Here is a 15148-nt window from a genome sequence, read left to right on the forward strand (position 1 = left end):
AGGTTCGAGACTCTTAAATCTAATTTTTATTTAGTTGATTCTAAAGTTGATTTTTTTCCCGATCTTTTCGATCACATCAGGAAAAAAGCATTAGTTTACTGCATTTTGCATTTTTCAATATCTATTTGCAAGTATTACGTTTTTCCCCCTCTTTTGTCATGTCATGTTATTCAGGAAAAAAACCTAAATAGTAGGTACATAATCATATTTAAAACAATTTCTGCTTTATACGCAATTCTAGCAGTTATCGCTTGGTTTGTGTGTATGTGTGTGCTTGATTTCAGCAGCCACAGAGGTTTTTTCTTCTTGAAGTAATTTTATCAGCCACTGAATAGTTTTTTTCTTTCAAAAACATTCTGAGTAGATAAAAGTTTCTACTTTGTAGAAATTGAAAACGTCCGTAAAAATTACAATAATTTTTAAAACCAAGGAAAAAATATTTAAAAAAATGTGCTAATCACAGTCACTGGCACATTTTATAGAACCTCAGGCAGATAATCTCAAACTATTCGTACATAAATAAACATTCTATACCTAATTCACCATCATTTTGTGAATATATCTCGGTTTCTTGGTCAGTGGCAGCTACAGCACAGATCACCCCTGAAGTTTTTGTCCCAAATTTATTTAAGACATAAATATCTGAACAAACAAAAATAGAATAAATTTCTATTTTGATGCATATCCATAAACACTACTGCCAAATGATATTACGAAAAATAGCTGTTTAGCATTAAAGCTTTAAAATTATATTAAAACTCGATTACATGACCCCCACGTTGATGATTACGTTCTTGCTCGAGGTAAATAATAATAACCAAATGTTGAAAAAATAATCGACACAATAAAATTATTGAAAAATATATTTATCATATTAAAATTAATAAACGTATTCAAACTTTAGAATACGTAAATTCTTGCAAAGTTTGTCCTACTTTGGCAATGATATTGAACTTGACAACAGAGAAGAGAAGGTTTCACCATTAAATAGTCTGTTACTTACGGACTCATTTGGTCATTATAATCCACGGCGGTGGTAGATTTACTGATTCGAGGACTCATATAATTGCATTTTCGGGGGTGCCTTTGTCTGTTACAGACAGAGCTGCGGAGTCGAAAGGAAAATGGTCGACTCTGATTTCAGGATTTTGAAACGTCCGACTCCGAATTTCTTATTTTTTTAAATTTATTTTTCAAATCCCCCCCCCCCCCTCATGGGAAGGGGGAAAACCACTAAACAAAACTTGAAATATTATTTCCTTTTTATGAAATTTTCACGTTGTATTTTATTGTAAACCTAATATGCATACAACGTTAGAACTTCAATTTGAAAATCGAATTATCCAATAGGTGCGATTTCTAAAGTGAGATTACTAAAAAGTCCCATTTTTAGAAAAATGAAAACGATTAACTTGCTCCCCTTCGATGTTTAACAAATAGATGCTGATCAAATTATGTGCTTTCAATTTTTGAAAGCATAGAGAAGAGTGACAGAAAGCGTTTTGAGATATTTTTTTTTTTTTTTGCTAAGTCAAAAAACTATTTTTGAAAGGGACGCCGCCCACCCCCCGGGGTGACACCCATCTGGTGGGTGGCACCTCAACGAAATTTCAGAGTTTATAAAAATTGAAATACTTTAATTCTGAAAAAATTCCCCAATAGTAAATCTTTAATTTCATCTTAAAAATTTCAACAAAAATATTGCACTATATTGCGGAGAGAGGTCGGGTACATTTACGTCTGGAGAAAATTTTACACAAAATGCGGCGGTATACAGCTTTGTACGAATAGCTTTAACTATACCTATATTTCTTGGCTCCATTTGTTTTTAAATTTTTTTATTGACAGCTTCAGAATTAACCTTAATATGAAGATTTTAGGATTAACTACAATTATTGAGTTTTGAAACCAATAAATCATTTACTAATTTTATTTTGTACTTTTCAGTGTTAACCTGGCTTTCTTAGATAAAAGTTTTTAGAATTAAAAAATTAATTATATTTTATCGGATCTTTTGGATTTGCGCTTTCGTGCCAACACTCTTTTGAATTTACCAACAAAACTGAAAAGTTTCCCGACTTGCTCAAGCGATAAATACATTCCTTTTACTATTTTATAACAGAGATGGAGCTAAAAATTACATTATTATTTTTATTTGAAAGTTATTATGTAGAGAATGTTAGGCAACAGAACTGTTTGCTGACAGTTGCTACCTCTTAAATAAAGTGAGAAAATATGCAAACTATTAGACGGCAAAGGTAGCTGTTACAGAAAGTTCAATAAACAATCAAGCCAGTTGGTTGCCACAATGAGGAATTTTCTTATTAGTAGGTGTTTATACACGTAATCACATTAATTGGTAGTCATTTTTTGTGCAAGGGGATTCAGTGAAAATTAAAGAAAAAAAAAAGAAACCCGTAATCGGAGTCGGCATGTTTTCGAACGACTTCGACTCCACTCCTTTTCCCCAAAATCAATCCGACTCCGACTCTTCGACTGCGACTCCACAGCCCTGGTTACAGAACTAAGTAAAACTTTCACCGTGTTCTTTTTTGAGCCCTTCTTGAAGCTCCAACAGCGGTTGCATGATGGTAAGGCCGACACTGCTTCATTCTGTGCTTCGGTATATAGCTTTGGTTCTAATCACTCCATTTTTATGAATTCATTTACTGTGATTGGTGTAGTTGGAAAACCTTTTACTTATTTATTTTCTATAACGCTATTCGCTTGGCTGTCTCATTTATTTGCAATATGCGGATTGCTATTTTTTTTTTAAATTTTATTTTGAAATGACCGCAATACTTTTCATTTTCTAATTCAATGCTTAGATATCACGTTTTAATGAAGTTTTGTTTAATCTATGTAATCGGCGTATTATGGACACTTTTAACTGGGTCATTTACATCGAGCAAGTGTTGGTGTAATTTTACCTTCATGACGGAAAAAAGGTGGCTACAAAGATTTAAATGTTACATTTGTATGTCGTCATATTTGCTCAGAAGATAAAAACTCGAAAATAATAATAATGATAATAATAAAAATAATAATAATAATATTAATAATAAAATAAAAAATCCTACAAAAACATGAATTCAAAGTTCTTTGTTATATTAATTTTTAAAAAAATCATTTTCTAGTTGGAAAGACCTACAACCGTTGTACGATATAATTTTGCGTCGCTTCTACATATTGACGAGTTTGGCAATAGTCGGTCGGTAAAAACTAAGCAACATACTAATTTGATGTATCAAACCTGAATCAAACATAATTTCCTCTTGAGAATGGTCAATTTCTTTTATTTCTTTAACAGGTGACGCTGCCCTTTTCTCAGAAGAAATAACTTCATAAATTGTATCAATTCCTAGATCAGTACCTTCTACCCTCTCAATTTCCGAAATCTTAGATTGATCACTTATCAAATGCACTCTTTTAATATCGTCTTTATCAATTATCTTGATGCTGGACGTTTCTTTAGACTTCTTAACATCAGTTTCAGAAGTTTCCTCAGACGTCACTGTCTCCCGCATTTCTTCAGAAGAATTAATATCCGACGCATCTTCCATAATATCAGATGTTTTTGAAGATACTTTAATTTCAACTTCGTCATCAGTAGCTATACTATCATACTCTTCCTTTTTTCTTTCGATTTTGGTCTTCTTTTTTCCTTTCTCTTTCATTCGAGAAACCTTAACTTCTCCTTTGTCTTCAGAAGCTATACTACTGTAATCTTTCTTTTTAGTTCTTTCCCATTCGGTGTCTTTCCTCTTCTTTTTCTCTTTTCTGGGCGATACCTTAACTTCAACCTCATCTTCAGAAGCTATAATATCATGCTCTTCCTCTTTTCTTCCCTTTTCGATCTTCTTTTTTTTCTTTTTATCTTTATTTATTTGTTCCTCCAGACGACGAGCAACGTCTAACATAGCTGTTTTCTCTACTTGTTCTGTTTCTTCCTCTAAAGTTTTTCCTTTTAGCTTCTCTCGCACTACTGTATACTTTTCACTTGATTTCCACTTTAATCTTATATGATCAATACCAGTCTCTGCAATAATTATCTGAAGAAGCACACGAAGTGTATTAAAATTCACAGCTCCAACTTCTGGCGTTCTCAACGCTATGTCTACAAGTTGAGTTAGAGTGTATGTTTTTTCAGCCATCGTCTATTAGAATAAGTAAAAATAAATAAATAAATAAGTAAAAAAATCAATAAAATTAGAATAAATAATTAGAATGAACATTGCTTAATTTTGTGAGCAATACCCTAAAAGAAACTGTAAAACATTATTCAATATTTTTCGTTAAAGACTTTTCTTGTTAAAAGAATAAATAACAATACTATTTGATTTATATTAGGAAAAAAAAATTCAATTAAGTACGGAAATTTTCATGAAAAAAAATCTCACTTCACGACTTCAATGAGTTAAACAACTTAGATAGGGTGTGTATAACCAATTGCGCACGTTAAAGTAGTATTTCGTAGATAAAAACATTTTCAATGACTTTTATGATTTTTTTAACTTTTCTGCACCAATGCAGAATTGTTATTTTCAAGAAAGACACTTTTAAAAAAAAAAATTCTTTAAAAATATTATACTTTGGTATAACTGAAACATTAAATTACAGACTCATTGTATTATTGGAACGTATAAAAGTGCAAAAACTAATTATGAACGTACCTTAGAGGGAAGAGAAAAAAATATTTGATCCCTTTGCTAATTGAGAATCGAGGTAGAAAAAGTTTCTTGATGTTCATGATATTTAGTATTGCGTTGGGAGGCAATTTCACCAAGTAATGCTAAAATTGTCACACTGATCCTGGAGTTTCGCATCGCATTTTTTTTAACTTGTAATTCACTAGATGATAAGCCACCAAAATATTTCCTTCTTTATGACGCCTCTTAATTTTCTAGTCCGTTTCAGACTAAAATTGTGCCTTCATCGCCTCAAAGGATTTATATTTTCAAAAATATTTTCTATTTATATATATTAGGGGGGATCCGCCCCCTGCTGACGCTCACCGATCCATGAAGTTGCGCAATCTTATCAATCTCAATCATATTAGATAGAAACACACACAACCGAGATATTAGAAGAAAAAAAATAATTTGAAGAGCACCCATATCCCTTGTTCTAAACTAACTAATAGAAACTTGCACATCTATAGGTACTAAAGGAGATACTCCTGACCAGGAAACCACACGATCAAGAAATGTCGAAAAAATTCAAATTGGTAGCATTTTGGGAGAGCATCGTTAAACATGTTTGTGACACATAAATTATGAGCCCTCGTGGCCCTGTTATCGAAATATGAAACCTTAAAGTTTGCAGAATATTTACGTAAACTCGCCAAATTGAAAGAGTGTCTTTCAGAAATGGAAGGTACGGCGCGAATTCAACATCAGCATCTGAAGACATCTCATTGCCCTTTTTAGTCTGTACCAAAGCGCGTGAGAGATGTTTATAGTTAATTCCTTACTCAGGGGAGACTACCGGGGGGAAGGGTCGTGCACAGACTGTGCCATTAACGTTTTCAGGAGGTTGTTTTCCGGGGCATTTTTTCCTTGTTTGGGGGGGGGGGTGTTTTTGTGGGGTCTTCAAATTATTAGAGGGGTAGCACTATCGCTCTTGGGGCAAAAAGGCACCCCAGCTTTACTTGTGTGTGTCAAAGTTGAGAACCACAATCAAGTTTATGAAGTGCAAAGTTTTCCCAAAGGAACGACAACTTTTAATTAACTTAAATCATATCTTACTAGGGGTTCTGCCCCCTGCTCGTCAACGATCACCAACCCCCGAGGAATGCTTCGCAATCTTATTTGATTCGCAAATATTTATATGGTCAATTAGAAAGAAACAGATTAAAAATGCATTATGAGTTAGTTCCCTTTGGAACAAAAAGCACCCCTTCCCCGGGTTTCAAAATATCTTGTACCAACTTGCAGAACCGTAAGGGCTAAGGGGCTCCTGAGCATTGCAAAACTACAGTTTTGTACGTTTGAAAAGTCACTTTCATATTCGTGGTCTCTTGTAATATATTTTGTTCTTTATCTTGGGGCTTGAATTGAGTTGCGCCTAAGTTTTTTCTGTTAAAATTGAAACCCTTAAAGTTTGTGAATAAGAAAGAAGATACAAGCGAATCGAAAAGACGTAACTATGTTAACGCCAAATAAAACATCAATAATTTTAATGAACATGAGATTATTCGAACTTAATTTTTAACGGGTTGTAATTTTTTTCCTCCGGAGAAAGAAGGTCTTTTATCTTTTTTCAAGATAGAAGCTTAGTTTTTCGACCATAGGTCGAATTAGATCTGGAGTTAAAAAAGCCGCTCTTTCCAGTGACGTCAAAAAGAAAACTGTGGGACAATTCCTTTTTAACTGATGGATTTAATGAAGAAAATAGTGCCTAAGTTTTGGATAAGCCTAAAAAAATTCGAGCTAAAAACGCAAATAAATCCCACCGTATTTGAGTTAGAGCACTAAAACAAATTGCTTAGGAAGCGGAAACTTCTACCCTTTTCAACGGTATACAATATTAATATGTGCAAGTAATTTTTCACCACTTTAATAGCATATTAGACAATTTAAGCGAAATTTGAATAATTACAAAAAAACTAATTCGAATTTTAAAAAGCAAAACCCTAGGTGCAAACCACTGGGGCTCGAAGTGATTTTGTCCAAATTGTCGAGGCTGCAGGTGCTATGGGGTCTTCTGGACGCAGGCCCGCCACAGACTTCCATCCAGAATTTCATTAAAACCTTACTTTTATTTAATACTTGCTGCATCGCCCGACTTTGCACGGTCGACTTCGAAAATAAAAGTTTTATCAAGTGACGCATGTTCAACAATCAGGCTTGAATTAGAGGAAAAAAAACTGTAAAATTATCTTCCAAACAATCATTCTTAAAGAAAGAAAACGTCAAATCAAAAATTCCCGATTAAATTAAACGCAACTTTCCTGATTATCTTCTGCTGGCGGTACAAAAAAAAAAAAAAAAGAAGAAGAAGAAGAAGTAGTTAAATCGCCAAATAATAATCAAAAGGAGAAAGTTTTACCCTCAAAATAAAAACAAAATTTTATTTTGTCGCAGTCGAGAAAAAAAAAGTGGCAACCTTCGGACACACAAATTTAAATATTTTTCCTCGTAGTAGTCAAACAATAAAACTTCATGCATTGTTAATAACTAAAAAAAATAATAATGAAAAAATAATTGATGATGAATTTCTCGCCAATTTGCTATTTTCATTTGCTCGCCCTTGTTATGGTTATTTGCTTGTCCACGTTATAAAAATTTACTCGCCCATGTTACGGTAATTTACTCGTCTACGTTATGGTAATTAACTCGTCCACGTTTTATTAATTTGTTCGTCCACGTTGTGGTAATTTGCTCGCCCATGTTATGATAATTTTATCGGGAAAATATTCTTAAAATATGAATAGAAAAAGAACAAAATCAAATTTTTGAAAAACTAATTTTAGGCCAAATTCCATGAAAATCGGCCGAACGGTCTAGGCTCTATGCGCGTATCAGACATCCAGACAGAGATCCATATATCCAGGAACAGGCTTTTACCTTTATTATTAGTGAAGATAAAGATATATACATAAATATTAGCCTGCTTTTTGCACTTATTTATATTAATTATCCAGATTATTAAGAAATACTTACATTTAATTAGTCAAAATTGACTCTTAAATTAGTTAACTTAAATACACCTTAAATACAGAAAAATTTGCGTTTAATTTCATTGTAAAGTTGTCGTTATTCTGAATTAAGTTTACTGCTTTCCACTTCAAAGGTTTGATGTTCATTCTTTATTTTTACACACACAAGAAAAGGATTAATGCAAAACATCTTTCACACGGGGAAGATTTCGATAACTGGGAATCTGGCGATCTTTCTTCATTGCCGCCAATTTTTGGCTCCGGCTCCTGCGCTAGAGGTATTTTTCGTTGCAAATCAAAACAAAGAGAACGGAAACATCTTTTCACATAGGCTTACTGTAAATCAGCAGGGTTATAAAAGTAAAATTATTTACGCCAAAAAATGAGATGACCGGCCAGATTCCCAATTATCGAAATATCCTCTTCACACGCTTTGCACATGACCTAAAATGGAAATCAGATCCCTTGCAAGATGCAGACGATGAAATCACGCGCTGTTTTCAATGTCTTGCCAAGTCTTGAAATTCGGCGACTTTTCTTGAGATTTTGTCAGGCTTTACGACCCTGTATATCGAAAACGAGGAGACGAGGGCACATACTTTAAATGTCAAAAAATGTCTAAATATGCTCTTTTGAATGCGACCAGTTTAAACTTTTTTCATCATATACAATTAAAAACCGAGCGTATGTACCTATGTATGTACTCTGTGTATGTATGTCCAAGTTATTTCTCCCGAAAGCCAGTGAACTGAGCATCGAACCAGGTTCGATGGATTCGTAATCTTCCCGTCTTTATGTTTGGCTATTTAACATAATCCTCCGATAATAAATACCAATAACCAATAAAACTATTAATTATGACACTTAGATTCTGTCATAAAATCCCTATTTTTCGAAGACTTTCCTCCATTCAAATTATGATTCGGTGCTTCATCTCAATTTTCCGTAACAATGCTTTTATTAAAACTTGTAGCGTGAAGAAAATCGTTGAGAAGAAAGAACTGGTCCCCATTTTTTTTCTCGATTATGAAGAAATAAAGTTCTGGCTTTTGTTTTAAAGGCTTTTCCTGTAATCGGGGTATTTAAAATGTTTACTTTTTGGTTACTTTTCCGCAATCTGCTGCAAAATTTTACTTTTTTTTTTTTTTTTTTTTTCAAGCCTGATTGTTCAACACGTGTCACTTGACATAACTTTTATTTTCAAGGTAGATCGTGCAAAGCTGGGCGACGCAGCTAGTTATTACTTAATTCGTGTGGTTCCCTGATGAGCATTTCAAAAAATGTGCTTTCAAACTCGTTGTCTCTAGTAATACATTTTGCTCTTTAGCTCCGGGTCTGAAATCAGTTGATGCTGGAACTTTTCACTAAAATAGAAATCCTTATATCTGCTGGTCTTTGAAAAAATTGGAACAACTCTTGTTTGATGCAGAAATAAAATATCTTTTGAACGACATAGAAAATTAAGTGGAGTGGGAAATCATTCACCTATTTAATAGCCAATTTAAGCAAAATTGTAATTCAAAATATTAATTACAAAAAAAAAAAACTAGTTTGAAAATTAAAATAAAAACTTTACGGTTTATTGCCAAGTTGGAAACAAATTTGGCGAAAAAGAATATTTTTTCGAATTTGGTTTCAATTTGGCGCTATTCGCGATATTTAAAGAGGTATCCATTTAATCACGTTTAAAATTGTCGATATTGGTAAAAATAATCTCTGTAAATGCTTTTTTGCATCGGTTCGTAATGAACTAGGGGTAAAAAAATTATAGCGTTATCTTACTTATTCCAAGGCAATATTATCAATAAATTGGTGTAAATGGAAAATTAATTAATGGTCCGGTTAAAGTGTAATTTAAATCACCCAATAAAAGTTAATAAAGATAGTAAAAAAATAGTAAAAATAGTAAAAAGTATAATAGAATGTTAAATAAAACCATTTATGGATGTAACGTAAATGATCTATATCTGTTTTCGTCTAGGTCCAATCAAAAGTGAACAAAACGCCGTGCTCCAAGTGCTATTCTCTACTTTTGCCTGCCATACTTAGCTTTATATCACATACTTCGTATTTAAAGTTTGTAAGTTAGTGTATAAAGCATTTAAATATCTCCTTGGGAGAATAGGGTCGTTTCCAAAATTTTGAAAGTATTTTTTTTTCTGAAAGAGCATGCATAGGACAAAGCATAGGATCTGACCATTTTTTAAATAATTTGTTTAAGTTTGATATTTTTGAAAAATTACTTAAATCGGTGCGCTTTCATTATTTACGCTTCTGGCGATGACTTCACAAATGATGAAATGCCATTCATTGTTGCCATTCACAGAACAAAATATTTAATTCTCATTTTTACTCACGTGTATTGGCAACGATATGGTTTAAGGCCCCTATATACACGAGCCGACGCATCAGCTTAAGATCAGCCTTTTTGGATCGGAGCGCGCGTTTGAGTGGTTGTCTTTTCTGGCGAGTAATCGCGTTTGGTGATTGTTCACTGCGAGCGAGTATTAGCGGCACGTGAATTGTTTATTAAATAAAGTATTATTTTCGGCAAATTTGGTGAAATCCAAAACTTTATTACGGTAACCCTGGCAGTGCAACAATGAAAAATCCGATCCAAAAAGGCTAAACTTAAGCTGATGCGTCGGCCTGTCTATATAGCGGCTCTAATATGGTTGATAGCAAGTGTAGAGCGCAATTTTAATTCTCTTCTTGATTATCATAACGTGCCGCCTGCTTTGCCTAATGGTCAGTGAAGTCTGACTGTGACAAGAAGGTTCGGGTTCGAATCTCGGCTCGGGCATGGATGTACTTTCTCTTTCCTGTCCTTGTCCTTTCTTTGTGTGAATGTTGTTGTGCTGTGAATGGTTGCCTAACCTATAAACGGGTTCTTATGGCATGTGTGTACTGTAGAATTCGGACTTCATACCAAATGATGGTACAATTGGAAAAGTGAAGCAGCACACCCCAAATTGCCAGCATCGCTGGCACACGACAACAACAACATTATCAAAACGTGGAAACGCGATAGAAAGATGCGCCAAAAAGCACAATTTGTGACGTCATCAAGACCACGGCTTGTTTGAAAAATCGGACATTAAAAAAAAAATAATTGAAAAATAACTGTTGGGAAAATGAAAGTATTTATGGGTCCATGTTTTTTTTTTTTTTTTTTGTTTATTCTATCAACTTCAGTGACAAAAAGTACTACTTTTGACTAAAGGAAACAACCCCATTATAACAGGGAACACTTTCAGATTTTTCAAATTTTTCGCCTAACTATCCAAAACAAAGCTTGAAAACGTTGACAAAATCAATATTGTTGCAATCCAAAATGTAAAGCTGCAATTTAAAATGTAATGTCTTAATTTTTAACTAAGCAAGAAATTAAACAAGGAAAGGTGGCCATTAGAATAAAACGTACTCTGCAAAATAAAATACAAATTGAACTAAAAAAAACAAGTTCTTAATATGAAACGTGACATAACACATTTTAAGATGAACATTTATAGAGCGAAAAAAGGCAACGATTGTTTACACAATGGCACTTTTTTCGCCAATTTGGCATGTTTCACGTTAACATAATTACACCGTCTCATGTCTTAAATACCGTTAAGTTACATAAAATCTGAATAAATTGGGATAATTATCGCAATGTGAAACATTCCAATTTGACGAAAAAAATTCATCATTTTGCTAAAACTGCTGTTTGCCTTTTTTGTTTTTCATGGCTTTATACTACATTTTGCGGTTCATTTATGCTTTTTTAATGCGTTATTATATCCTTACGTATTATTTTACTTTTTAAAGGCCGTATTGAATTATTTTGCGAATTAACTTTCATTTTACAGGCTTTTAGTGTTATTTAAGATCGTGCATTGTTTAAAGTTTATATTTAGTTTTGGAACTACTTTGATATACCCCCCCAAATCGGAAATTTGGCGACTTTTTTTGTTCTTGTTGACACAAAACTTTGTTGCCACAAAAATTGTTGCCACAAAACTTTAAAAAAAACTCAAAAAATGGTACAAAATACAAGAAAATACTAAATTTGGCAACAGCAAAAAGCTAAAAGCTGAAAAAACCTAAATTGGCAACACCAAAATAAGAAACAGCAACCCTAAAAAGTCCGTAGGAAATGCCAGATTTGGCGCGTAATTTTTGGGGGTGTATATCAAAGTTATACCTTAGTTTTTAATTTCAGTAACATTGTTGTTAGCGGCATTTCATAAGCAAATACATAGGTACCTTGTTTTGGTTAGTGAAGCGTATTACAATAAAAATGTAAATTTCCGTTTTTTGATAATTCCATCAATATTTTTTTTTAAAAATGTAAAAGTATAATTTCAATGCAGATTCGTTGTTATTTCTAATATAATCCTTATTTTTATTTCGTTTGGCACAGATCTAAAATGTTAGCAGACGACTAAGAAAAATGTTTTGTTTCCCAGATATCAAAATCTTCCCTTCATATTATTGTTCGAAATAATTTAAAAGAACCAAATAAGTGATTTTGTGATAAACCAATATTTACCTACTTATCTTGTGCCTCAATGCATTAAACTAAAAATATGCATTTAATTCAGTTTAAAAAGTAAACTTTTATTTTAAACTGTTGCCAATTACATAATAACTAACACTATTCTTACATGTAAAGCATTTATGCAAGGCAAAATCCTTTTTGAATTCACACAATCTCTCTCATGAAACATGGCCAGAATTATTCTGAGTTCCAGAGTTGAAATACGCCATCTTGCGGCGATTTACAGAATTAGCAAAGAAGGTAAAACATTTATTTATTTATTTATTTATTTATTTATTACAAAAAGGGTTTCATTTTAAAGATTTCATCCTACGTAAAAGGTTTGTATGTCTTTGTTTTACCTCCCTCCTCAATCATTAGCCAGAAACTGCAGCGCTTACTATAGTTTACATGAAACGCAAATACGAGATGACCCATAGTTTATCTATGTTTGAATATTATTTTTACTTTCTTGCACATACTAGAGGAATTATTGTAGTCACAAAAAAATGGTCACTCCAATATCGGCAAAGTTCCAATTTACTCACCATCGAATGAATGTTGAGAAGTTTTCTCGACCGAACAGCATGTGCATATATACCTAAGAACTTTGGAACGCCCGAAATATCCATTTTGACTAACCCCAATTTATTACTACCAGTTTTTTCGTGATATAACGTAAGTTGAAGGTATGCATGTAGGGGAGGGTGGCCCAAAGCGGGTAGGTTTTTGAAGAACGCTCGAAAATAGTAGTTTTTGGATTTTTATTGCAACAATTTCGGTTTTATTTCCTAGCAGGGTTCTTGAACCTCAAAATAAAAAGTGGTTTTTGAATTATTTCCAACCAAATATTTATTTATTGTCAAACTTTACAAGCATTTGAAAAACCCGCTTTGTCCTACCAGGGAGTCCAAAGCAGGTAAGCTTAACTAATTGTGATTTGGTACATTTGCCGATCAAATATGAAGTAAAAAATGATTGAAATAATTAACTAGCTACCTATCATTATAAAAAAGCATATGAAAAAAAAATTGTACTTATCCAATTTAAAATCAGCACATTTGTTTATAAAACATAAAGAAATAACTGATTAAATTAATAGACTAATTAATTGCCATCTAAAAAAAACTTTTTTAAGTTATTCTTATCTATTGAAATAGAAAACCTTAGTCAGCACACGAGTCAAGAAATTATAAATAAATATATGATTAAATCCTATACCCGCTTTACCCGGCCCACTTTGCCCGAAGGCACTTTTTTATTTCAATAATTATAACCTTTAAAAAAGAACCAAACGAAATGATTATCGTAGTTTGTTGGTAGATGGTGTTAAAATAACGTAATATTATTGACAATCAAAAAGGTAACCTGGTCTTCGACTAACGACAAGTTACAAATCTTCCTTTAAAAAAAAAAAGAAATGCATCATTTTTTTTTTTAATTTTAAGCTTGGTTGCGCCATGCCGCTTCACTGCTGCTTCGCCAGGACTGATCAAAACTCGGGGGTGTTTATGTAAACACGACAAACGTATGATTCGCCGCTTACACACTATGGAGGCATGCGAAGGTCTACCCACTTTGGGCGACATACCCGCTTTGAGCCGCCCTCCTCTATATGCAAATATACCTATCTCGCATAACTCAAGACCGGAATGCCGTAGAAAGTTGAAATTTACTATGTAGACTCTGAGTGGAATCTAGTTGTGCACCTTCTCTTTTGGTTGCGTTTGTATCTCCTAAAAATGGGTCATTTTTACGTTTTCGAGACAAATAAGACAAATCAATGTTATTGCAAATGGTTGCTAAAAAGTAATTGGGTCGGTAAACAGACAGTCCACCGACAAAAACATTTAATTTTTATCTCAAAATCTTGTTTTATCATTTTTAATTTTAGCTTTTTTAACTGTATTTATTTTGGTGCTTTTTTTCCTGTTTTGTTTTTACCGATATTTTTGGGATGCATTAAATGCTCTCTCGTGTTTTCTTTTCTTTCACTTTTTAACCGACTTCAAAAAGGAGGCGGTTATCAGTTCATACCGTATGTATGTTTTTTTTTTGTTTGTCCACTCATAGCGTCTCACCTAGTGAACCGATTTTGATGATTCTTTTTTTAATGGATAGAGGATGGCTCAACTTAGGTCCCATTACTTTGTTTGACCATATTTGTTCTTTAGATAAAAAGTTATGGGCAAAAAACAGTAAATTTCCCTATTAAATGATTAAAATCATATTGTAGCGAAGTTCGCTCTTTTCATCCGAGGATAACGGTGGCTCAGTGGTAGAATTCTCGTCTCCCACACGAGCAACCCTGGTTCAAATCCCGACTAGGACAAAGTGAATGTTACTAAAATTTCGTTTCTACTGTTTCCCGTTTTTTCTCGAATGTTCTATTAATTTCAGTATCTTTTAAAGTCTGGAAAGTTCCAGCACTTTTTCAAGTTGTATATAAGGAGATGTAACGTTCATTCGTGGTTCTGAATAAAGATCTCGAGTTGAGACTAACGAGTATTCGCTTCATTTGGCTTTCACATTGTCTTCGCTATTTTCATCTACGCGACAATATGAAACTCATTGTTATAAAAGTTTGGTGCCATATAACTGTAACATTAATAGTAATTGTAATGATAATTTTGAATAAAGGCTTTTCTAAAGCAATACAGTGATATAGAGCCGCACTTCTTACTAGGTAACTTCTTACTTTTACTGAAATATCTACATTTACACTAAAAAGAATGAAATAAAAAAATTTTGAAAAAAAAAAAAAAATAGAACCGACTTCAAATTTGCTCTAAAAAGTGAAAAATAATTTTATTCTTTAAACACCATCGATAATACTTTTAAACATAATTTTTGAAGTTGGCGCAAAAACAAAAAGTAAAATCCATTGTAACCATGCTTCGTTCATATTTTTATCAAAAAATCATCCAAACTTAGGAACGAAACATTTATATCGTTACTCAGATATG

Source organism: Uloborus diversus, chromosome 1, assembly GCF_026930045.1.
Source record: "Uloborus diversus isolate 005 chromosome 1, Udiv.v.3.1, whole genome shotgun sequence".
In the NCBI taxonomy this organism is placed as follows: domain Eukaryota; kingdom Metazoa; phylum Arthropoda; class Arachnida; order Araneae; family Uloboridae; genus Uloborus; species Uloborus diversus.